This window comes from Bubalus kerabau, chromosome 7 (genome assembly GCF_029407905.1).
Source record: "Bubalus kerabau isolate K-KA32 ecotype Philippines breed swamp buffalo chromosome 7, PCC_UOA_SB_1v2, whole genome shotgun sequence".
NCBI lineage: Eukaryota > Metazoa > Chordata > Mammalia > Artiodactyla > Bovidae > Bubalus > Bubalus kerabau.
The window spans coordinates 18,786,533-18,812,944 of record NC_073630.1 but is presented as its reverse complement, the minus strand read 5'-3'; the positions used below and the strand labels follow the sequence as shown (position 1 = coordinate 18,812,944).

General features: G+C 38.4%; 1 long non-coding RNA gene across 6 annotated transcripts in view; it reads right to left on the bottom strand.

The window, feature by feature from the left end:
* LOC129657496 (uncharacterized) overlaps nt 1-26,412 on the bottom strand; it is a 402,704-nt gene that overhangs the window by 337,924 nt on the left and 38,368 nt on the right. The gene's annotated exons all lie outside the window — the stretch shown is intronic.

Here is a 26,412-nt window from a genome sequence, read left to right as displayed (position 1 = left end):
TTAATAATTACATTTAGTAAAAATATAATCAGTAATAACCAGATTCAGTTCTTGAGATCTGGATACATGTCTTTCTTCAGATTCCATGAAATATCTCAGAAAGCTTATTCTGAAGTCCTTCCCCTTTTTAATTCTCCTGAATTTTTTTTTTCCTTTTTCTTCAAGAAAATTTGAATGGCTCAATCACAAGAGCTCTGATTAAGATAGACAACCAATTTCTTTTTGATAAAATTAACTGTTTTTGCCATTTGCTTCCCCATACTTTCATTTTTAAGCATTTTGAAAAGATAAAATCAATACCTTCCTTTTAATTCACTGTCAGTTCATGAAACATAATTTTTCCTAATAACACTGAATATATTATCTAGCACAAAAACTCAGATGACAGCAAAATGCAGGTTTTTATTTTTACTGACTGTTTCATTTAAAATATCAAGAACAAGGGTTTACAAATCAAGTGTTGACAAGTCTGGAATTGATTATATTGTGAAATAATTGCAAATAAGTCCAAAACACAGCAACTGGAGAAATGATTCCAAATACTTAGTATATAAAGTTTATCAAAGAAAAAGTAATTAGAACTTAAATCTGATGGCATCTGAGGTAAGAGTTCAAGTGGGGCATATCCATAAACATTTCTTGTCTGGTCTTCTGGATCTCATCCAATGCTATTCAGTCCAAAAAGGACCTTTAAAATGGGCAATGCAAGAGTGCAGTAGGAGCAGACTGAGTAAATACAGAGTTCCAGCATGGCAATCTGGGAGACTCTTAAGTTTGTGAGAAAGTCAATACCCTTAGCAACCTTCCACCTTACCCACTGTTTTAGTTTAATAAAGATATTGTAGGTATAGTCCATCTGACAGTGACCTGGGCTTCTTCAAAGTATAGGTTCAAATCAAGAATACTGTAATCTCTTTCATCCTTGATATATGATTTTCTTTTATAAGAGAAGTTCAGCAAAGAAAAGAAAATCTTGACTCTTTCCCAGAAAACATGTTCCATCTCAGGAGTAGTAGTAAAGAAGTATTTGTGAAGCATGTTATATAGAAGATAATGTTTAAGAAGAGCAAAAATAATAACTATATGTTTTACCATTCCAGAGAAGAAGTGACATAATGACACTAATATATGCAAAAATTTAGGGGGGAATACATTCAGGTAATGAATCTGTCATTTCAGATTTCTGTGACAAAATTTTCAATGACCCAATCAGATCTGAATGTTTCTAAATAATAATTATATACTGATGTCAGACATACTTAGGTGATTAGTGTATTAAAATCTCTTTAAAATAATTCATAAATAATTTACTTCATAGGCTGAATCTATGAGGTGGAAATATAGGTGTATTTACCACACACACAAAAAAAAGTTTTCTAAAGATGTTACTGAATATATGACCTTTGTTGCTTGCTTACTTTAAAAATCTTCATGCTTTATATGGTGTATATCATATAAATTTAAATGAAGATGTCCATGTAACACAGTTCTACTAAATAACAAGGTGTCCTTTATTGACTTGGCTTTTGTTATGTTCCTTTGTATGAGGCAAATACAGCATCAAGTATTTCCTATGCAACTCACAGGAATATTATATTATTTGGGCCTAATGTAATAAATCTTAAGTGAAGCAAGTCAGTCTAAAAATCTTGGTCCAATGACACTGCTCTGTGGTTGAAGGAAGAGCCATGCTGAGTACAATATGGCATTTACCGTGCAGACTTGTTGTACGCACGAGCTCTCATTCTCATGTGCCTACAGCTTGTCTCAGGGAAGTCTTCAATTAAAAAGGAAAAGAACTTAGCAGTTCACATTAAACTTCCTCTAGGATGCAAAGGAAGTAGAACAAATTGGCACAGCATATTGATAATCAGTTGCTAAGTCACGTCCAACTCCTTGCGACCTCATGGTCTACAGTATGCCAGGTTTCTGTGTCCTTCACTATATCCCAGGGTTTGCTCAAACTCATGTACATTGAGCTGGTGATGCCATCCAATCATTTCATCTCCTGTTGACCCCATCTCCTCCTGCCCTCAGTCATTCCCAGGATGAGGGTCTTTTCCAATGAGTTGGCTCTTTGCATCATGTGGCCAAACTATTGGAGTTTCAGTATCAGTCCTTCCAATAAATTTTCCAAGTTAATTTCCCTTAGGATTGACTGGCTTGATCTCCTTACTGTCCAAGGGACTCTCAAAAGTCTTCTCCAGAACCACAGTTCAAAAGCATTAATTCTTCAGTGCTCAGTCTTCTTTATAGTCCAATTCTTACATCCATACATAAATACTGTAAAAACCACAGCTTTGACTAAATGGACCTTTGTCAGCAAAGTGAGGTCTCTGGTTTTTAATACACTGTCTAGTTTCATCATAGCTTTTCTTCTAAGAACAAGGGTAGTTTAATTTCATGCCTACAGTCACCATCTTTGGCTATTTTGGAGCCCAAGAAAATAAAATCCATCCATGTTTTCACTTTCTCCCCTTCTATTTGCCATGAAGTGATGAAATAGAATGCCAAGATCTTCGTACATTGAATGTTGAGCTTTAAGTCAGCTTTTGAACTCTCCTTTTTCAACTTCATCAAGAGGCTCTTTAGCTATCCTTCACTTTCTGTCATTAGAGTGGTACTACCATCTGCATATCTGAGGTGATTGATATTTCTCCCAGCTATCTTGATTCCAGCTTGGGATTCATCCAGCCCGGCATTTCACATGATGTACTCTGCATATAAGTTAGATAAGCAGGGTGACAGTATACAGCCTTGACGTACTCCTTTCCCTATTTGGAAACAGTTTGTTGTTCCATGTTTTGTTCTAACTGCTGCTTCTTGACCTGCATACAGGTTTCTCAGGAGGCAGGTAAGGTGGCCTGGTATTCTCATCCCTTTAAGAATTTTCCACAATTTGTTGTAATTCACACATTCAAAGGCTTTTGCACAGTCAACAAGCAGAAGTAGATGTTTTTTTCTGGAATTCCCCTTGCTTTATCTATGACCCAGTGGATGTTGGCAATTTGATCCCTGGTTCCTCTGCCTTTTCTGAATCCAGCTTAAACTTCTGGAAGTTCTCAGTTCACATACTGCTGAAGCCTAGCTTGAAGAATTTTAATCATAACCTTGCTAGAATGTGAAATGAGTACAATGGTACGGTACTTTGAACATTCTTAGACATTGGTTTTCTTTGGGAATGGAATGAAAAGTGACCTTTTCCAGCCCTGTGGCCATTACTGAGTTTTCCAAATTTGGTGACCTGTTGAGTGCAATTTCCCAGGTGGCGCTAGTGTTAAAGAACCTTCCTGCCAATGTAGGATACATGGGTTTGATCTCTGGGTCAGAAGATCCTCTGGAGTAGGAAATGACAACTCACTCCAGTATTTTTGCCTGGGGAATATCATGGACAGAGGAGCCTGGCAGGCTAAGGTGCATGGGGTCCAAAAGAATCAGACATGACTGAAGCGACTTAGCCATGCAGGGAGTGCAGCACTTTACATCATCATCTTTTAGGATTTGAAATAGCTCAGCTGGAATTCCATCACCTCCACTAACTTTCTTCTTAGTAATGCTTCCTAAGGCCCACTTGAATTCATACTCCAGGACATTCGGCTCTAGGTGAGTGACCACACTGTCGTGGTTATCTAGGTCACTAAGGCATATTTTGTATAGTTCTGTGTATTCTTGCACCTCTTTTAATCTCTTCTGCTTCTGTTATGTCCTTGCCATTTTTGTCCTTTTTTGTTCCCATCTTTGCATGAAATGGTATCTCTAATTTTCTTGAAGAGATCTCTAGTTTTTCCCACTCTATCGTTTGCTTTTTTTTTCTTTACATTGTTCACTTAAGAAGGATTTCCTATCTCTCTCCTTGCTATTCTCCGAAACTCTGTTTTTGGTTGGGTATATCTTTCCCTTTCTCTTTTGCCTTTTGCTTCTCTTCTTTTCTCAGTTATTTATAAGGTCTTGTCAGACAACCAATTTACCTTCTTGCATTTCTTTTTCTTTGGGATGGTTTTGGTCACTGCCTCCTGTACAATGTTATAAACCTCCATCCATAATAGTTCTTCAGGCATTTTGTCTACTAGATTGAATCTCTTGAATCTATTTTTCACTTGTATTGTATAATCTTAAGGGATTTTACTTAGGTCATACCTGAATGGTATACTGGTTTTCCCTGATTTCTTCAATTTAAGTCTGAATTTTGGAATAAGGAGTTCATGATCTGAGCCACAGTCAGCCCAGGTCTTGTTTCTGCTAACTATATAGAGTTTCTCCATCTTTAACTGCAAAGAATATAAACAATCTGATTTTGGTATTAACCATCAGGTGATGTCCAAGTGTAGAATTGTCTCTTGTGTTGTTGGAAGAGGGTGTTTTCTATGACCAGTGTGTTCTCTTGGCAAAACTCTGTTAGCCTTTGCCCTGCTTCATTTTGTACTCTGAGGCCACACTTGCCTCTTATTACAGGTATCTCTTGACTTCCTACTTTTGCATTCCTCCCCTGTGATGAAAAGGACATCTTTTTGGTTTTAGACCAGACTATTTTACCTGCTTCCTGAGAAATCTATATGCAGGTCAGGAAGCAATAGTTAGAACTGGACATGGAACAACAGACTGGTTCCAAATTGGGAAAGGAGTACGTCAAGACTGTATATTGTCACTCTGCTTATTTAACTTATACACAGAGTATATCATGCAAAGTGCCAGACTGGATGAAGCAAAATCTGGAATCAAGACTGCCGGGAGAAATATCAATAACCTCAGATATTCAGAATACACCACCCTTATGGCAGAAAGTGAAGAGGAACTAAAGAGCCTCTTGATGAAAGTGAAAGAGGAGGATGAAAAGGCTGGCTTAAAACTCACCATTAAAAAAACAAAGATCATGGCATCCAGTCCAATCACTTCATAGCAAATAGATGGGAAAACAATGGAAAGAGTAACAGACTTCATTTTCTTAGGCTCCAAAATCACTGCAGATGGTGACTGCAGCCATGAAAGTAAAAGACACTTGCACCTTGGAAGAAAAGCTATGACAAACCTAGCTGCTAAGTTGCTTCAGTCGTGTCCGACTCTGTGCAACCCCATAGATGGCAGCCCAACAGGCTCCCCCGTCCCTGGGATTCTCCAGGCAAGAACACTGGAGTGGGTTGCCATTTCCTTCTCCAATGCATGAAAGTGAAAAGTGAAAGTGAAGTCTCTCAGTTGTGTCCGACTCTTAGCGACCCCATGAACTGCAGCCTACCAGGCTCCTGCAACCATGGGATTTTCCAGGCAAGAGTACTGGAGTGGAGTTCCACTGCCTTCTCCAATGACAAACCTAGACAGCATATTAAAAAGCAGAGACATTACTTTATCAACAAAGGTCCGTACAGTCAAAGCTATGGTTTTTCCAGTGGTCATGTATGGGTACAAGAGTTGGACAATAAAGAAAGCTGAGCGTCAAAGAATCGATGCTTTTGAATTGTGGTGTTGGAGAAGACTCTTGGAAGTCCCTTGGACTGCAAAGTGATCAAACCAGTCAATCCTCAAGAAAACCAGTCCTGAATATTCATTGAAAGGACTAATGCTGAAGCTGAAGCTCCAATATTTTTGCCACCTGATGTGAAGAAATGACTCCTTAGAAAACACCCTAATGCTCGGAAAGATTGAAGGTAGGAAGAGAAGGGGATGACAGAGGATGAGATGGTTGGGTGGCATCACCAACTTGATGGACATGAATTTGAGCAAGCTCCGGGAGTTGGTGATGGACAGGGTAGCCTGGCATGCTGTAGGCCATGGGGTCACAAACAGTTGGACATGGCTGAGTGACTGAACTGAAGGTCTTGTAGGTCTTCATAGAACTGTTCAAATTCAGTTTCTTCAGCATTAATGGTTGGAGCATAGACTTGGAATACTGTGATGTTGAATGGTTTGGCTTGGAAATAAACTGAGAACATTCTATTATCTTTGAAAATGAGTCCAAGAACTGCATTTCAGACTCTTGATGAATATGTGGGTTACTCCATTTCTTCTAAGGAACTGCTCACAGGAGTGGATATAATGGTCATCTGAATTAAATTTGTCCATTCCCATTCATCTTAGTTCACTGATTCTTAAAATGTTGATGTTCACTCTTGCCATCTCCTGCTTGACTATGTCCAATTTACCTTGATTCAGGGACCTCACATTCCAGATTCCTATGGGATATTGTTCTTCACAGCATCAGACTTTACTTTCACCACAAGATACATCCATAATTGAGTGTTTTTTCCACTCTGTCTCGGTTTCTTCATTCTTCCTGAAAATATTTCTCTGTAATTCCCCAGCAGCATATTGGACTCCCACAACCTGGGGGGCCCATCTTGTGGTGTCATATCTTTTTCCCTTTTCATATTGTTCACGGGTCAAGGCTAGAATATTTAAGTGCTTTGCCATTCCCTTCTTCAGTGGACCACATTTGTCAGAAGCCTCCATGACCCATGTCTTGGGAGGCCCTGCAGAACTTAGCCCATAGCTTCATTGAGTTACACAAGGCTGTGATCCATGTGATTGTTTTGGTTGGCTTTTTGTGATTGTGCACAACGTAGGATAAATGAATTATCTTCAATGTTGCAGTATGTTTTTGTTGTCTCAAGCAGATATATCATAGGTGGTATTTGTAACAATAGTTAAGGTGGTTGGGGTCAGATAATTTGGCTTAAGAGTACATAGTGCATTTAGGATTGCAGTGTCTCTATTTTTGCTATAGCAGTTTCTTTTCAACAAGTTTTCTGGGACACCTAGCACAGTTTTGGAGTTTTCAGAGTGTGGCATTGTAGCAACTCTCATCACTCTGACAACAATAAGATCCAACATCAACTACAGGACCAGCAAGAGAAGACAACTCCATAGCCAGACTCAGTGGCAGGAGTGAAGATTCCTCTACAAAGCTTGTGGAAATCAGGGCCTTCTGAATAAACTTCAATTCTTAATTAGTGCATGTCCGTTCACATGCCACAGATATAGCCCATCACTTCCTCAGAGAAGCCATCTCTGGGTCCCCACATATGCTTTTGTGGTGCTGTTAAAACTCTTTCAATGAGCACATCACACTTTTAGTTGTTTAGTGCCTACCTCCTCTCCTAGTTCCTAACTGGCAGGAGAACATTTACCTGGCTTCTCTTATTTAGTGCTCTATCCACAGAGCCTGACATATAACAGGGGCTCAAAATCTATTTGTTGAATTAATAAAAATGATATCCTGGCTGGGCCAATCCCAATTTCCCCAGAAGTCTTCCATATATAATGAGCAAATAAAATCACCTCAAACATAATAGACTGTTTTGTGGTACAAGAATAGGGGCTGAGCTTCTATCTCTTAATTAGCCAGGAGCATAGGGAGCCCTGGGAGTTTCCTAGGTAGTTCTAGTGGTAAAGAATCCACCTGACAGTGCAGAAGACATAAGAGACGTGAGTTCAATCTCTGGGTCAGGAAGATATCCTGGAGTAGGAAATGATAACCCACTCCATTATTCTTGCCTGGAGAATATCATGGACAGAGGAGCCTGGTGGGCTATACACTCCATGGGGTCGCAAAGAGTCTGATTCGACTGAAGTGACTTAGCATGCATGCATGCATAAGGAGCCCTGACAAGGAAATAAAACTATGCTCATAAGCAGGGATCATATACATATGCATTCGTCCAGCAGTCTGATGGGGTTTCCCAGGTAGCACAGTTGTAAAGAATCCTCCTGCCACTGCAGGAGACACAAGAGAGATGGTTTCGATCCCTGGGTTGGGAAGATCCTCTGGAGGAGGAAATGGCAATCTACCCCAGTATTCTTGTCAGGAAAATCCCGTGGACAGAGGAGCCAGATGGGCTATAGTCTATGGGTTTGCAAAGAGTCAGACATGACTAAGCAATTAAGCACACGGTTGTCTGATACGTAGATGCCAACAATGGTATTGGAAGAGGGCATGATGGAACTGGAACAAGTAAAATGTTTGGAAGACCTAACTTATCCATAAGATAGGATCACCTTTAAACCAAATACTCTTTGGGCCCTAAATGTGTGGGCCTTGTATAACATTAGTTATACAAATTGCTCCCCAGATCTGTTGAAAAGAGCTCTTTTTCATGCCAAGAGAAAGGACCATAGTTGTATCTATTTGTACAATTTTCTAGAAATGGTCATGTAAACGGTGTGGGGAGGACAATCTTGTTTATAATCAGAGCTGTTCTTTTATTTTCTTTGGCTAAAGCTCTTCCAATCACTGATGCTATTTTGCCCTGAACCTCATTATGTATTTTAGATACTATGCTAGTCCCTCAGAAGTCAATAGTGAAGAAAACAAAACATGATTTCGCCAAGGAATTTGGTCTAGTAGAGCAGATGGATATGAAAATGGGCCAATTCAAACCCAATTTGTAAGTACTGTAATAAGAATAAGCAGAGAATACCCTGGGAGCAGAAAAGGTCATCCAAAGTACTATCAGGGATGGATTCTCAGAGGAAGTGACATCTAGGTTGAGATCTTCAGAATGAATAGTAGCAGGTTACAATGTCCATGCCTAGGGCAAAACGTGTGCAATGGTTTGCACAACATAGTTTATTGAAGAAATACCAAGTGGCAGATATAAACTACTATACATAAATAGAATAACAAGGTCCTACTCTATAGCACATATTAGGGAATATATAATATATATGGAACTAATAAAATTATATTATATATACAATTTAATAATAATTATAACACATAATATTGGGAACTATATTAACTATCCTGTAATAAATCATAAAGGAAAATAACATGAAAAATAAAACATGTATACATCTGAATCAATTTGGTATACACCAGAAATTAACACAATATTGTAAATCAACTACACTTCAACTAATACAATTATGTAAAGTTTAAAAATAAAATAAAATTAAAAAAAAAAGAAATACCAATTGTTTAGTAGAGCTAATTGATCAGAAAGTCATAACTGGTATAAAGGTATAGGAGAAGATTAAGAGATATTAACAAAGCTAGATTGTGAGGGCATTAGAAGCTATGATAAATGCCTTTAAAAATAGTAAATTTTGTGTTAAAATATTTTACTACCAAAAAAATCTCAGTTTTCCTTTCCAACCAATATAATAAAGAATTGTGGATCTGACAGAAAAAAAAAATGAAAATAAAAAAAAAAAGAGAGAAAGAGAAACTATGCAAGAGACTGAACTGATTGACTTTATCCTGGAAGTATCTGAGAGCTATTAAAGGTTTTAGGGGTTTCCCAGGTGTGGTGGTAAAGAAGACAGAAGAGATGCTGGTTTGATCCCTGGGTTGGGAAGATGCCCTGGAGGAGGGCAAATGGAAGTGATAGTATCAATTTTGCATTTTAGAATGATGCTTCTGGCCATAGATAGTAAAAAATGATCACACAATTAAAGGTTAAATGTAGAGAAATGTTTGGAAGCTCTTACAAAGTTCTAATAATACCGATGGAAATGAAAACGATTTGAATGCTAAGACAGGATATTGCACTCTCTAAACAGAAGTAAGTCTCAACAGTTGCTAAGTACTGGTTGATTGAATGAGGGATAAGAAAAAGGGAAGATGTTTGCTTGCACATTTGTGTTAATAAGAGTGTTCTGGCTCTAAGGAGAATCCACTGGGCCTGAATGAAGTTAGAGCATGACTGGTATGCATGTGGTGTAAGACTGTCACATTACATGGATACAAGGAAATTGCTGACAGAAAGCTTCCACGGTGCTGAGGGGGAAGTCCCCTACATTTCACAAGTATTTCCCGGGATAGTACCAGCTATCATGCTGTCCACTGAAAATATTAAGAGACGTATCTTCATCAGCTCTCTGTATAACTACTCCCAGATTGCCTTTGTTGCATGAACATTGTTTCCACAATCTGGTTAAGAAATCAAGGCCCCTGAGCAAATTGCTTCCCTTGACACACTCTAAAGTGTATCAGGTACCTTCTGGCACTTTTTCCCACATCATGGATATTAGTGCCCCTGGAGGTGGTTTTTCCTTTCCTGTATCATAAACATAGAAGAAGTGGGAAGCAAAACTATAAACTTTGCCAAAGCCATACTTACAAATCTACCTGCACTGGAAGCACAGAATCTGGCTTTCCTCCTATCACTGGAGATGAACTCCTTCGTTTCTTCCCTGGATTCTAATACCTTTCACCTGTTTGTGCCTCCTCCATCTTGATGTTCTCAGCAAATAATATCTCTATCCATGATCTCAGGCAGAATGCCTTTTAATCCTTGATTCCTTGCTTTATCTTGTCCAATGAATCCAACTCAAATATCATCCCTGTGAGCACTACCACCAAAATATATCCCCAAACCATCCAATTTTTTTGGCACTTCCCAGACACCAGTACCTACAGTAGAGACCCCACTGTGGTAACTTCATCCCAGATCTTCTTCATACTGATCATGACCCCTCAGGTTATTTTTTCATATAGCAGCAGAAGTTAGCTTTTAAAATATACATTTGAGCATGTCAGTTCACTGCTCAAATCCCTCCAATGACTTCCTCTTATATTCAAATAAAATCCTAACCCCCTTCTATGTTCTGCAAAGCCCTATAAGATCTGATCCTTGTCTTATCCCTCCACCTAAAATACTCTGTCTGAAGCCCTTAAAATAACTCATTTCTCCAGGTCACTGAGCACTCCACTTAAATGTTAAGATACTGTTTAGAGTTCAGTCAGAGAGTTTTATATATATATATATATATATATATATATATATATATATAACTCTCTGATATATATATATATATATATATATATATATATATAGAGAGAGAGAGAGAGAGAGAGAGAGAGAGAGAGAGAGAGACTATCTCCACAAGCATGAAACTGTTGTTCACAGACAGAATTGCTCCTGTCTCACAGGAAAGCCTCAACTCTGATTTTAAACCTTCCAATTGATTAAGTCAGCCCATTCAACATAGTCAGTCTTACTAAAAGATGACCAATGAGAAATTATAATTACATCTACATGATTTCTTCATAGGATCATCTAGATTATTGTTTGATTGAATAGCTAACTGGGGACTATAGCTTACAAAGGTTGACACATCAAAAAGTCATCACAGTTACCAATTGACAGAGGCCTTCCATAATCATAGTGGCTATATCAGCAACCTGTCAATCTCCTTAGTCTGTGTCCATAATCTGCTTTATGTTTTTCACAGCATATATTATAAGATGACATTATTTATTTATATATTCATTTTATGATTCCTCCAGTAACTCCAAGAAATTAAAGACTATTTCATGTACAACTTTACTGTCATTTAAAAAATTTTAAATGAATGAATGAATTGGCCAATGAAATGATCACTACTAATGAACTCAGAAAGGGTGGGTGATTTTTCAGTGTATGATATAATTCTCAGAGGTCTTTTCACAGTGATTGGCAATGAGTGTGGTTATATCTTTCACTAGGGACTTACTGTCAGAAAATTTTGAAGGTATTCTCACCTATAACCCAAAGTAAGAGAGCAAGGACTGATCGTGATGTATTTTATTTTAGTCTAAAACATTTTAAAGACATGTGGTTTCTAATTCATTTCACTCTTCTGACATCTGTTAATATTTTTTCTCTACAACTGAAATCTTAGCTTCATTTCTGAATAGAGAAGAGCAGCATGTATAGGTATAGAAATTAACAATGTGGTTCTCAGATATAAGAAAGAGAAACAAAGATAAAAGAAAGAAGGAAGGAAGGGAGAGAGAGAGAGGGAAGCAGGGAGAGTGAGAGAGAGGGGGAGGAAGGGAGGGGCCTAAAATTAATCCATTAATTTCAATTTTTTTGCTTGATTAATTTTTCTCTTGTGTTTCAAGAATACAGTAAAGTGTTATTTATAATCATTGTGTTTTTTATTTCATATAAATATCTTTAAAAATACAAGTGACACTGTTGTCAATAAATTTTACTTCATTCAGTTTCCTGTTACAATGAATAGCATGCATAGTCTGAAAAGAATGAAAACAGAGCTAATTCAATATATTTTTACAATATACTGAAATTGTATTATATGATAGGCACTCAAGGGGTTGTGTGAGGGATACCAAAAATGACGTCTGCTTTTCTGTACCTTTGAGTATAAAATTTTCTTTCACTTTTCTCTGACTTTACTAAGCACAGATTCCCTTTGTCATAGTTATATTTGTTTTGATTTAACTTCAGTTAATGAATGAATAAATAAATAAATGTCACAAACCCATTTAAAACATTAATCTTTTCACAGGGGATCTATACAAACAATTGTTGATATGAGAGTTTAGGACATATAAAAATCAAAACCTATGCAGGACAAGCAAGCAAACCTACAAAGTCTGAGTTCCTCAGAAGGAAAAAAGAAAACTTTAGTTATACTGAAAGTAAATACTTCATCAACCAATTCTCTAGTTGGATGAATCGATGAATTATTCCCAGGGAGCTGTAAGTTGGGTTCTCTCAGGCCACTGTAGGCACATCTAGAAAATGAAGGTGCTGTATATAAACTGTATCCAACAGATTAGAAATCAAAATGCCTCCCTATCTCACTCACCAGGAGAATCTGGCAGATTGAGAATTGTTTTAGAAGACAGCATATTAGGCAACAAATAGTTTCCTGAATTATACCCAGTGTAGGAAATTAGAAGTGTTAAGGAAAAAGCTCCTTTGAAACCAGCAGTATACAAAGATACTTAAGAGAGTAAAAAGCAAGTTCCAGAATTAATGATTCTCAGTGGCTTAACATGTTATAACAAACTCATACTAAAAACGAATTTCAAAACTTGTATGAGTGACTGCTCAAACAATATTTCAACTCCTGGGTTGGGAAGGTTCAACACCTGGGTTAGGAAGATCCCAATAGTTACTTTCTGGATGGGAGGTTCTCAATGTTTAGTACTGGTTGCACACTTTCAAATACATGCCTTTCCCTCATAAGTCATATTTTCATAATGCAAATTTGGTATGACTTGATCAATTAATCTTGGAGAATAATTATTAATTTCTATCAGATAGAATGAACTAATAACATTTGCTCTATTCTAGAGTTCATAAGAAAAGATTGGCACACACAAAGAAAATAGACACAATCAAACACTGGGTCTCTAATGAGATTTGTATTAATTTGTAACAATTAAAAATATAATTATCATTGAAACTTCCTGTGAATCATTGGTTAGCCCACAAATGAAAGTGGAAGTTCTCTATCATTAAGAATCAGTAAAGAAAAAAAAAATCAGTGTTGTTTATATTAGCCAAGACATGGAAACCAACCACTGATGGATAAATGGATAAAGATATTGTGGTATATATAGTGGAATATTATTCAGTCATAAAAAAAAAAAAAAAAACAGGAAATTCTACCATTTGCAACAATATGGAAGGATCTTGATGGTCTTATGTTGAGTGAAATAAGTCAGAGACAGAAAGACAAAGACTGTATGACTTCACTTATATGAAAAATCTAAAACAAAGAAGTTCATAGAAAAAGACATCAGACCTAGAGGCAGAGTGTGTGGCGGGGTGGTGGCGGGGTGGATTGGAGGAAGGTAGTCAAAAGGTTTAAGCTTTCAGTTATAAGTATGTCCCTAGTATTTATAACTGTAAGTTTATGCTCTTTGACCACATACTAGGGATATAGGGGTTCCTTCATTAGAAAAGATCCTGATGTTGGAAAAGATGGAAGGCAGGAGGAGAAGGGGACAACAGAGGATGAGATGGTTGGATGGCATCATCGACTCAATGGACACAGATTTGAACAAGCTCCAGGAGACGGTGAAGGACAGGGAAGCCTGATGTGCTGCAGTCCATGGGGTCACAGAATCAGACACAACTGAGTGACTGAACAACTGGTTCAGTTCAGTCGCTCAGTAGTGTCCAACTATTTGAGACCCCATGAATCGCAGCACGCCAGGCCTCCCTGTCCATCACCAACTCCCGGAGTTCACTCAGACTCATGTCCATTGAGTCAGTGATGCCATCCAGCCATCTCATCCTCTGTCGTCCCCTTCTCCTCCTGCCCCCAATCCTTCCCAGCATCAGAGTCTTTTCCAATGAGTCAACTCTTCACATGAAGTGGCCAAAGTACTGGAGTTTCAGCTTTAGCATCATTCCTTCCAAAGAAATCCCAGGGCTGATCTCCTTCAGAATGGACTGGTTGGATCTCCTTGCAGTCCAAGGGACTCTCAAGAGTCTTCTCCAACACCACAGTTCAAAAGCATCAATTCTTCGGCGCTCAGCTTTCTTCACAGTCCAACTCTCACATCCATACATGACCACTGGAAAAACCATAGCCATAGTCTTGACTAGAAGGACCTTTGTTGGCAAAGTAATGTCTCTGCTTTTGTATATGCTAGCTAGGTTGGTCATAACTTTTCTTCCAAGGAGTAAGCGTTTTTTAATTTCATGCCTGCAATCACCATCTGCAGTGATTTTTGAGCCCCAAAAAAGAAAGTCTGACACTGTTTACACTGTTTCCTCATCTATTTCCATGAAGTGATGGGACCAGATGCCATGATCTTCGTTTTCTGAATGTTGAGTTTTAAGCCAACTTTTTCACTCTCCTTTTTCACTTTCATCAAGAGGCTTTTTAGTTCCTCTTCACTTTCTGCCATAAGGGTGGTGTCATCTGCATATCTGAGGTTATTGATATTTCTCCCGGCAATCTGGATTCCAGCTTGTGCTTCTTCCAGCCCAGCATTTCTCGTGATGTACTCTGCATATAAGTTAAATAAACAGGGTGATAGTATACACCCTTGACATACTCCTTTTCCTATTTGGAACCAGTCTGTTGTTCTATGTTCAGTTCTAACTGTTGCTTCCTGACCTGAATATAGGTTTCTCAAGAGGCAGGTCAGGTGGTCTGGTATTCCCATCTCTTTCAGAATTTTCCACAGTTTGTTGTGATCCACACAGTCAAAGGCTTTGGCATAGTCAATAAAGCAGAAATAGATGTTTTTCTGGAACTCCCTTGCTTTTTCGATGTAGGTCAGTGTTAATGCAGGTAATGCAAGTTTGATCCCTGGGTTGGGAAGATCCCCTGGAGTAGGCAATGCTGATCCACTCCAGTATTCTTGTCTGGAGAATCCCATGGGCAGAGGATCCTGGCAGGGTATAGTCCACAGGATCTCAAAAAGTTGGACATGACTGAAGCAACTTAGCACACATGCGTGTGCACACACACACACACACACACACACACATGGTAGCTCTGTTTTTATTTGAAGGAACCTCCATACCATTCGCCACAGTGGCTGAACCAATTTAAATTCCCACCAACAGTGTAGGAGGGTTCCCCTCTTTACACACCCTCTCCAGCATTTATTGTTCATGGATTTTTGATGATACTGAAAAATTTTTGAATCCCTGGGCTAAATTTCACTTGATCATAATATATGATCTATTTAATGCAATATTAGATTTAGAATACTAGTATTCGTTGAGAATTTTTACATCTATGTTCATCGGTGACATTGGATTGTAATTTTGTTTTTGTGTGTGTTATCTTTGTTTTTAGAATCAGGGTGATGATGTCCTCATAGAATGAGTTTGGGAGTATTTTTTCCTCTGTAATTTTATGGAACAGTTTCACAAGAATAGGCATTAGCTCTTCTTTAAATATTTGATAGAAATCACCTGTGAAGGTATCAGGTCCTGCACGTTTGTTTGTCAGGAGTTCTTACATCACAGTTCAATATCAGGGCTTCTGTTGGTCCCTTTATATTTTCTATTTCTACCTGGTTCAGTCTTGGAAAATTGTACCTTTCTAAGAATAGGTCTATTTCTTCCATTTTATTGGCATACAGTTGCTTGTAGTAGTCCCTGATGATCCTTTGAATTTCTGCAGTGGGCAGACAGACTGAAACCACAATCACAGACAACTAGCCAATCTGATCACATGGACCACAGCCATGTCTAACTCAGTGGAACTAAACCATGCCACATGGGGCCACCGAAGATGGACGGGTCATGGTAGAGAGGTCTGACAGAATGTGGTCTATTGGAGAAGGGAATGGCAAATCACTTCAGTATTCATGCCTTGAGAACCACATGAACAGTATGAAAAGGCAAAAAGATAGGACAATGAAAGATGAACTCCCCAGGTCAGTAGGTGCCCAATATGCTACTGGACATCAGTGGAGAAATAGCTCCAGAAAGAATGAAGGGATGGAGCCAAAACAACACCCAGTTGTGGATGGGACTGCTGATAGAAGCAAGGTTCGAAGTTGTAAAGAGCAATATTGGATAGGAACCTGGAATGTTAGGTCCATGAATTAAGGCAAATTGGAAGTCGTCAAACAGGAGATGGCAAGAGTGAACGTCGACATTCTAGGAATCAGCGAACTAAAATGGACTGGAATGGGTGAATTTAACTCAGATTACCATTATATCTACTACTTGGGCAGGAATCCCTTAGAACAAATGAAGTAGCCATCATGGTCATCACATGTATACCTGTGGCGGATTCATTTTGATATTTGGCAAAACTAATACAATTATGTAAAGTTTAAAAATAAAATAAAATTAAAAAAAAAAAAAGAGTCTGAAACGCAGTACTTGGATGCAATCTCAAAAATGACAGAATGATCTCTGTTCGTTTCCAAGGCAAACCATTCAACATCGCTGTAATCCAAGTCTATGCCCCGACCAGTAACGCGGAAGGAGAAGGCAATGGCAACCCACTCCAGTACTCTTGACTGGAAAATCCCATGGACAGAGGAGCCTGGTAGGCTTCAGTCCATGGGGTCGCGAAGAGTCAGACATGACTGAGCGACTTCATTTTTACTTTTCACTTTCATGCACTGGAGAAGGAAATGGCAACCCACTCCAGTGTTCTTGCCTGGAGAATCCCAGGGACGGCAGACCTGGTGGGCTGCCATCTATGGGATCGCACAGATCGGACACGACTGAAGTGACTTAGCAGCAGTAGCAGTAACGCTGAAGAAGCTGAAGTTGATCAGTTCTATGAAGACCTAAAAGACCTTTTAGAACTAGCACCCCAAAAAGATGTCCTTTTCACTATAGGGGACTGGAATACAAAAGTAGGAAGTCAAGAAACACCTGAGTAACAGGCAAATTTGACTTTGGAGTACAGAATTAAGCAGGGCAAAGGCTAACAGAGTTCTGCCAAGAGAACACATTGGTCATAGCAAACACCCTTTGCAACAATACAAGAGAAGACTGTACACATGGACATCCTCAGATGGTCAACACCGAAATCAGATTGATTATATTCTTTGCAGCCAAAGATGGAGAAGCTCTATACAGTCAGCAAAAACAAGACCAGGAGTTGACTGTGGCTCAGATCATGAACTCCTTATTGCCAAATTCAGACTTAAATTGAAGAAGGTAGGGAAAACCACTAGACCATTCAAGTATGACCTACATCAAATCCCTTATGACTATACAGTGAAACAGAGAAATAGTTTTAAGGGTCTAGATCTGATAGAGTGCCTGATGAACTATGGACAGAGGTTCATGATATTGTACAGGAGACATGAATCAAGATCATCCCCAAGAAAAAGAAATGAAAAAAAGCAAAATGGCTGTCTGAGGAGGCCTCACAAATAGCTGTGAACAGAAAGGAAGTGAAAAGCAAAGGAGAAGAAGAAAGATGTTCCCATTTGAATGCAGAGTTCCAAAAGATAGCAAGTAGAGATAAGAAACCCTTAATCAATGACCAATGCAAAGAAATAGAGGAAAACAATATAATGGGAAAGACAGAGATCTCTTCAAGAAAATTAGAGATACCAAGGGAACATTTCATGCAAAGATCAGCTCAGTAATGACAGAAATGGTATGGACCTAACAGAAGCAGAAGATATTAAGAAAAGGTGGCAAGAATACACAGAAGAACTGTAGAAAAAAGATCTTCATGACCCATATAATCACAATGATGTGATCACTCACCAAGAGCCAGACATCCTGGAATGTGAAGTCAAGTGGGCCTTAGGAAGCAGCAAAACGAACAAAGCTAGTGGAGGTGATGAAATTCCAGTTGAGCTATTTCAAATCCTGAAAGATGATGCTGTGAAAGTGCTGCACTCAACATGCCTGCAAATTTGGAAAACTCAGCAGTGGCCACAGGACTGGAAAATATCAGTTTTCATTCCAGTCTCAAAGAAAGGCAATGTCACAGAATGGTCAAACTACTACACAATTGCACTCATCTCACATGCTAGTAAAGTAATGCTCAAAATTCTCCAAGCCAGGCTTCAGCAATATGTGAACTATGAACTTCCAGATGTTCAAGCTGCTTTTTGAAAAGGCAGAGGAGCCAGAGATCAAATTGCCAATATCCGCTGGATCATTGAAAAAGCAAGAGAGTTCCAGAAAAACATCTATTTGTGCTTTATTGACTATGCCAAAGCCTTTGACTGTGTGGATCATAATAAACTGTGGAAAATTCTGGAAGAGATGGGAATACCAGACCACCTGACCTGCCTCTTGAGAAACCTATATGCAGGTCAGGAAGCAAAAGTTAGAACTGGACATGGAACAACAGACTAGTTCCAAATAGGATTAGGAGTAGGTCAAGGGTGTATACTATCACCCTGCTTATTTAACTTATATGCAGAGTATATCATGAGAAACGCTGGGTTGGAGGAAGCATAAGCTGGAATGCTGGGAGAAATATCAATAACATCAGATATGCAGAAAGTGAAGAGGAACTAAAAGCCTCTTGATGAAAGTGAAAGAGGAGCATGAAAAAGTTGGCTTAAAACTCAACCTTCAGAAAACTAAGATCATGGCATCTGGTCCCATCACTTCATGGGAAATAGATGGCGAAACAGTGGAAACAATGTCAGACTTTCTTTTTGGGGGCTCCAAAATCACTGCAGATGGTGATTGCAGCCATCAAACTAAAAGACACTTACTCCTTGGAAGAAAAGTTATGACCAACCTAGACAGCATATTAAAAAGCAGAGACATCACTTTATCAACCAAGATTCATCTAGTCAAGGCTATGGTTTTTCCAGTGGTCATGTATGGATATGAGAATTGGACTATAAAGAAAGCTGAGCACAGAAAAATTGATGCTTTTGAACTGTGGTGTTGGAGAAGACTCATGAGAGTCCCTTGGACTGCAAGGAGATCCAACTAGTCCATCCTAAAGGCGATCAGTCCTGGCTGTTCATTGGAAGGACTGATGTTGAAGCTGAAACTCCAATACTTTGGCCACGTCATGTGAAGAGTTGACTCATTGGCAAAGACCCTGTTGCTGGGAGGGATTGGGGACAGGAGGAGAAGGGGACGACAGAGGATGAGATGGCTGGATGGCATCACCAACTTGGTGGACATGGATTTGGGTGGACACCGGGTGTTGGCGATTGACAGCGAGGCCTGGGGTCCTGCGGTTCATGGGGTTGCAAAGAGTCGGACACGACTGAGTGACTGAACTGATCTTGTAATATATTCTTTTCCATTTCTAATTTTATTTAATTGAGTAATCTCTCTTTTTTTCTTGATGATAAACCTTTAGGTTTACCAATTTTATTTATATTTTCAAATAACCAGCTTTTAGTTCCATTGATCTTTACTATTATTTTATTTTTCATTTATTTCTGCTCTGATCTTTGATTCTTTTTGCCTTCTACTTACTTGAGGCTTTATTTGTTCTTTTTTACCTAGTTATTTCGCATGTTAGGTTAGTTGTTTAGTTGAAATTTTTCTTTTTTTTGGTGGTAAGATTGTATTCCTTTAAATTTCTGTCTTAGAACTGCTTTTGCTGCATCTCATAGGATTTAGATTGTTGTCTTTTTTTTTACTCTTGTTATTACCTGATTTCTTCTTTGCATTCTTTAGTGATCCATTGGTTGCTTAGTAGCATATTGTTTAGCCACTATGTTTGTGTGTGTGTGTTTTTTTTAAGTTTTTTTTTTTTTCTTGTAGTGTATTTATAAATTCACAGCATTAGGATTGGAAAAGATGCTTGGTGTGATTTAAATTTTCTTATGTTTGCCAAGGCTTGCCTTGTGGCCCAGTGTAGGGCCAATCCTGGAGAATGTCTCATGTGCACTTGAGACGTTTTTGATGGAATACTACTAAAATTTCAATTAAATCCATCTGATCCAATGTGTTCTTTAAAGCTGTGTTTCCTTACTATTTTTCTGCCAGGATGATCTGTCCATTGGTAAAAGTAGTGTGTTAAAGTCTTCCACTATTATTGTGTTAATGTTGATTTTTCCCTTCATGGTTGTTAGTATTTGCCTTACATATGAGGTGCTCCATTGATGATTGTGTATATATTTACAACCATGATTGTGTATATATTTACAATATAATATTTATATATTATATCTTCTTGGATTTATCCCTTGATCATTATATAGCATCCTTTTTTGTCTCCTATAACAGTTTGTTTTAAAGTATTTTGTCTGATAGAATTACTGTTCCTCCAGCCTTTTGATTTCCATTTGCATGAAATCTCTGCAAATCCCTTTCAGTCTGTATGTGTCCCTAAGTCTGAGGTGGGTCTCTTGTAGACAGCATATATATGGGTCTTATTTTGTATCCATGCACTGGTGCTTTTAATCCATTTACACTTAAGGTAATTATTGATATGCATGTTCCTATTATCATTTTCTTATGCAAAGAAGTAGAGAAAACAAGCAATTGGGAAAGATTACAGATCTCTTCAAGAAAATTTGAGGTATCAAGGAAACATTTCATGCTAGGATGGGCATGATAAAAGATAGAAAAGGTATGGGCCTAATAGAAGCAGAAGAGCTTGAGAAGGAGTGGCAAGAATACACAGAAGAACTATACAAAAAAGGTCTTAATGACCCAGATAATCATGATGGTGTGGTCAGGTCACTCATCTAGAGCCAGACATTTTTGAGTGTGAAGACAAATGGGGCTTAGGAAACATTACTACAAACAAAGCTAGTGGAGGTGATGATATTCCAGCTGGGCTATTTAAATCCTAAAAGATGATGCTGTTGAAGTGCTACACCAAATATGTCTGCCAATTTGGAAAACTCAGCAGTGCCATCAGGACTGGAAAAGGTCAATTTTCATTCCAATCCCAAAGAAGGGTGATGCCAAAGAATGTTTAAAATACCGTATAATTGCGCTCATTTCATATGTTAAGCAAGGTAATTCTCAAAATCCTTCATGCTAGGCTTCAGCAGTATGTAAATAAAGAACATCTAGATGTATAACTGGATTTAGAAAAGGAAAGAGAATCAGAGATCAAATTGCCAATATTCATTGGATCATAGAAAAAGCAACATAATTAAAAAAAAATTCGCTTCACTGACTAAGCTAAAGCCTTTGACTGTGTGGATCACAACAAACTGTAAAAAAATTCTAAAAGAGATGGGAGTACTAGACCACCATACCTGTCTCCTGAGAAACATGTTTGTGGATCAAGAATCAACAGTTAGAAGCAAACATGGAACAATGGAGTAGTTCAAAATTCAGACAAGGCTGTGTAATTTTCACCCTGCTTATTTAATTTTTATGCAGAGTTCATGCATGCTCAGTTGCTCAGTTGTGTCTGACTCTTTGTGACATTATGGAATGGTGTTAATCTCCTCTGTCCATGGAATTTTCCAGGCAAGAATACTGGAGTGGGTTGCTATAGGAGACAGGAAGAATAAAAGAAAAGCAGGTCTCGGCAAGGGCTGCAAAAGATATTTATAATTATTGATAAACTGGATGCTATAAGGCATGAGATTCTTGGAACAAGTCCAGAGGGAACAGTTTATAATCTTGAAAACAAGATATGATCCTGGGGTCGGAAAACCGACCCCAGACTGTTTCTCAACTGGCGTCTCAGAGTCACATGTTTTACGTATCTGGTGGCAAATCTATAGATAAGAATATTAGTCTTGGTTACTGATTTGTTATTGATTACTGTCTCCTAATTACTCAATGGCTAATGATCATTTTGTTCTTTGGTCCTGAAAGCCACATGTTATAGTTGAACTCCCCGCATATTCTTTCACTCATGGCTGAAAGTATAATAAAGCTGGCTTGGATTCTGTTTTGGCACCTTCACCTTGGAGTAGTGTTGGTCCCCCATCCTCACTTTTATCTCAATTTTTGTGTCTCGTTTCTCATTCTCTCACCATATCACACTTTTGGAACCCTGCTTGTCAAGCTGGTCTCGACAGGTTACCATTTCCTCCTAGAGGGCATCTTCCTGACCCAGGGATTGGACCCTGGGTCTTGTGTCTCCTGTTTTGGCAGCTGGATTCTTTACCACAGTGCCACCTAGTACATGATGTGAAATGCCTATCTGGATGAATCACAAGCTGGAATCAAGATGTCCAGGAGAAACATCAACAACTTAATATGTGCAGACAATACCAATCTAATGGCAGGAAGTGAAGAGAAACTAAAGAGCCTCTTGATGAGGATGAAAGAGGAGAGTGAAAAGCTGGCTCTAAACTCAACATCCAAAAAACTAAGATCATGGCATCTGATCCCATCACTTCATGGCAAATAGAAGGGGAAAAAGTGGAAACAGTGACAGATTTTATTTTATTGGGCTCCAAAATCACTGCAGATGGTGCCTGCAGCCATGAAAGTAAAAGACACTTTCTCCTTGGAAGGAAAGCTATGATAAACCTAGACAGCATATTAAAAAGCAGAGCTATCACTTTGCTGACAAAGGTGGTCTGTGTTGTCAAAGTTTTTCCAGTAGTCATAAATGGATGTGAGAGCTGGACCACAAAGAAAGCTGAGCACTGAAGAATTAATACTTTCAAATTGTGGTGCTGGAGAAGACTCTTCAGAGTCCCTTGGACTGCAAGGAGATCAAAACCAGTCAATCCTAAAGGAAATCAACCCTGAATATTCATTGGAAGGATTGATGATGAAGCTGAAGTTCTGATACTTCGGCCACCTGATGCAAAGATCTGACTCATTAAAAACACCGTGAAGCTGGGAAAGATTGAAGGCTCAAGGAGAAGGGGGCAGCAGCGGATAAGATGGTTCGATAGCATCACTGACTCAATGGACTTGAGTTTGAGACAACTCTGGGAGACTGTAAAGGACAGGGAAGCCTGATGTGCTGCAGCCCATGCAGCCACAAAGAATTGGACATGACTAAGCTACTGAACAATGACTGTTTTGTATTTGTTTTTGTAGGTCTTTTCCTTTTCTTATGTTTTCTCCCTAGAGTAGTTTCTTTAGCATTTACTTGCGGTGCTGCATTCTCTTATCTTTGCTTGTCTGTAAAGCTTATGATATCTCTTTCAAATCTGAATGACAGACTTGATGTGCAGAGTATTCTTCATTGCAGGTTCTTCCTTTGCATCACTTTAAATATATTGTGCCATTTCTTTCTAGTTGCAGTTTCTGATGAGAAATCAAGCTGTTAACATTATGGCACCTCCCTTTTCTGTTGTCTTTTTTTCATTTTTTGCTTTTAATATTTTATCTTTGTCTTTTATTTTTGTCAGTTTGATTACTATGTGTCTCAGCATGTTCCTCCTTGGGTTTATCCTGCCTGGATAAAAATGGATATTTCTGTGCTTCAAGAACTTGGTTGAGCATTTCCTTTCCCACCTTAGGGAAGTTTTCAGCTATTATCTCTTCAAATATTTTCTTGGGTCCTTTCTCTCTCTTTTTCTGGAACCACTATAATAGAAACCTTGGTGCATTTAATGTTATCCCAGAGATGTCTTAGGCTGTCTATATTTCTTTTCATTATTTTCTCTTTATTCTGTTCCACAGCAGTGATTGCCACCATTTTGACTTCCAGGCCACTTATCCGTTCTGCTTCAGTTGTGCTGCTATTGATTCCTTCTAGTGTATTTTTCATGTCACTTGTGATGTTCATCTCTGTTTGTTGTTTAGTTCTTTTAGGTCTTTGTTAAACATTTCTTGCATCATCTCAATCTTTGCCTCCATTCTTTATCAAAATCCTGGATCATCTTCATTATCATTATTCTGAATTCTTATTCTGGTATGTTGCCTATCTCTAATTCATTTAGTTGTTTTTCTGGTATTTTATCTTGTTCCTTCATCTGGGACATAATTCTGTCTTTTCATTTTGATTAACTTTCTGTGGTTGTGGTTTTCATTCTGGAGGCTTCAGGAATGTAGCTTCTTGTTTTTGCTGTCTTCCCTCTGGTGAATGAGGCTATCTAAGAGGCTTGTGCAAGCTTCTTAGAGACCGGGAGAGATTGGCAGTGGGTAGAACTGTGTCTTGCTCTGATGGGTAGGGCCTTGCTCAGCAAAATGTTAATCTGATTTTTTTGCTGATAGGTTCTGCTGTATCCTCTCCCTGTTAGTTGTTTGACATGAGGCAACCCAGCCATGGAGTCTACAGGGTCTTTGCTAGGGCTAATGGTGACCAACCTCTAGGAGGGTTCTGACAGTGGGTACATACTTCCTAGGACCACTTCTGCCAATGCCCATGTCCCTGTGGTTAGTCACCGCTGACCTACTGCAGAGGATCCTCCAACATTAACAAGCAGGTCTGGTTCAGTCTCCTATGAGATCACTGCTCCTTTCCCCTGAGTCCTGGTACACACAAGATTTTGTATGTGTCCTCTAAGAGGAGGAAGAAAATTGTGGTTTCCCCAAGTCCTGTGGAAACCCTGTAATCAAATCTGCTGGCCTTCAAAGTCAGTTTCCCTCAGGATTGCTATTTGCTTTGTCAGATCCCCAGGCACAAAAGTTTGACATGTTTAGAACCTTCACAACAGTGAGAGAACTTTTGTGGTACACTTGTTTTCCTGTTGGTAGGTCACCCATACAGCTGGTTTGGGATTTGATTTTATTATTGTTGCACCCTTCCTACCATCTTGTTGTGACTTCACCTTTGCCTTGGATATGCGGTTTATTTTTTGGTGGGTTCCAGCATCCTCTGTCAATGATTGTTCAATAGTTAGTCTTGATTTTGGTGTTCTTGCATGAGGAGGTGAGTATGCATCCTCTACTCTGCCATCTTGAAACAACATCCTTAATTGTGATTAGATTATTTCAAAAAAGAACTGCACCATGTTCCAGACTCTAATGCTTAGCAGATAATCAATAAATATATAAATGAAAGACATTCAGTTAAAAAAAAAGATACAATTTCATTTATAACACAAAAAGGCTTACAGGACTAGAAATGAGAACTTTCTATCAGGACCAGTTAATAGTAAAACAAAATTTTTAAAGTTGAGCGAAAGTGAGGCCCTTGTTCGGTTAAATTCAAATGTATATCACCTAGGTGATTCATCCCCATAACAGCAACTTACCATTCCACTTCCTCCATGATGAAGTAGCTGATGCAATAAAATTGAAAACTTTATTCTCTCTCTCTCTCTCACACACACACACATATATAAATATATATATTATATATATTTATATATATATATAATTTTTTTCCTTGTGTAACATTCTAGTATGAATGTATACAATCTCACGGATTGGTCTCTTGTCTCTCTTATTTTGGAAGAAAGAAGTAGAGTTTACTAGGTTATAATAATCATAATGAAGGTGTGGCTGAGTCTCCAAGAACTCTCAATGTGAGACCTGACTTGTCCCTTAAAGCCTTGCAACCCGTTACAAAGTTTCAGCATTGTAGGATGGCTTGTCAGTTGGAAGTTGATAAGTGCTACTACTAATATCCTCCACCTTCTTGCAAGTTAACTAGGTGCTTCTCAGCTGAAAAATGACCAAAAGCTATTTATTTGTCAATATATTGAATTACTGGTTTCTCATTTTTAGAAACTGCTTTGGATCATTTAATTATTCTATAGATCAAAGTATAGCAATCTATGACCCATGGACTGAATAAAATTTACTTAAGCTTTAAACATGTGTTTATATAAATAAAACCTTTAGATGGCAAACACCTCAAAAGCAGACTCTAACATCCAATTTGGTTATGTCTTACAATAATACAGTACTATGACTATTAAGAGATTGCACAATGATGTATATGTGTGTGTATCCCCAAATTTGAATTAAATTATTCTCCCAGGTAAAGAGCTTAGCTTTCAGAGCTACAGAAATATAACTCATGCTGTCATCTGTTAGATTTAGATATGATCATTACTGTGTAGTTATTCTGCAAGCACAGGGACAGAGGGACCCTGAAATCTAGGATCATTAAGACCAATCTCTTATTTTTCTCTCATATTTCCTTTTTTCAGATTTCATGTATGCCATTCATTCCTTTACCTAAGACACCTTCTTGAGGCCCTGTGTGTATGTTTGTGTGTGTATGTGTGCATTTTGGTTTCTCAGTCATGTCTGATTCTTTGTGACCCCATTGACTGCAGCTGGCTAGGCTCCTCTTAAGCATCAAATATTGTCTTAAAAATGTAGCCCTTTCTTATAGCAAGTGCAAGTGTGATGAAGAGAGATATGTGAATGCGTGATACAACAGAAATCGCTGTTATTTAATTGTCCAGTCATGTCTGACCCTTTTGTGACCCTATGAATTGGGGTTCTCCAGGCAAGAATTTTGGAGTGGATTGCCATT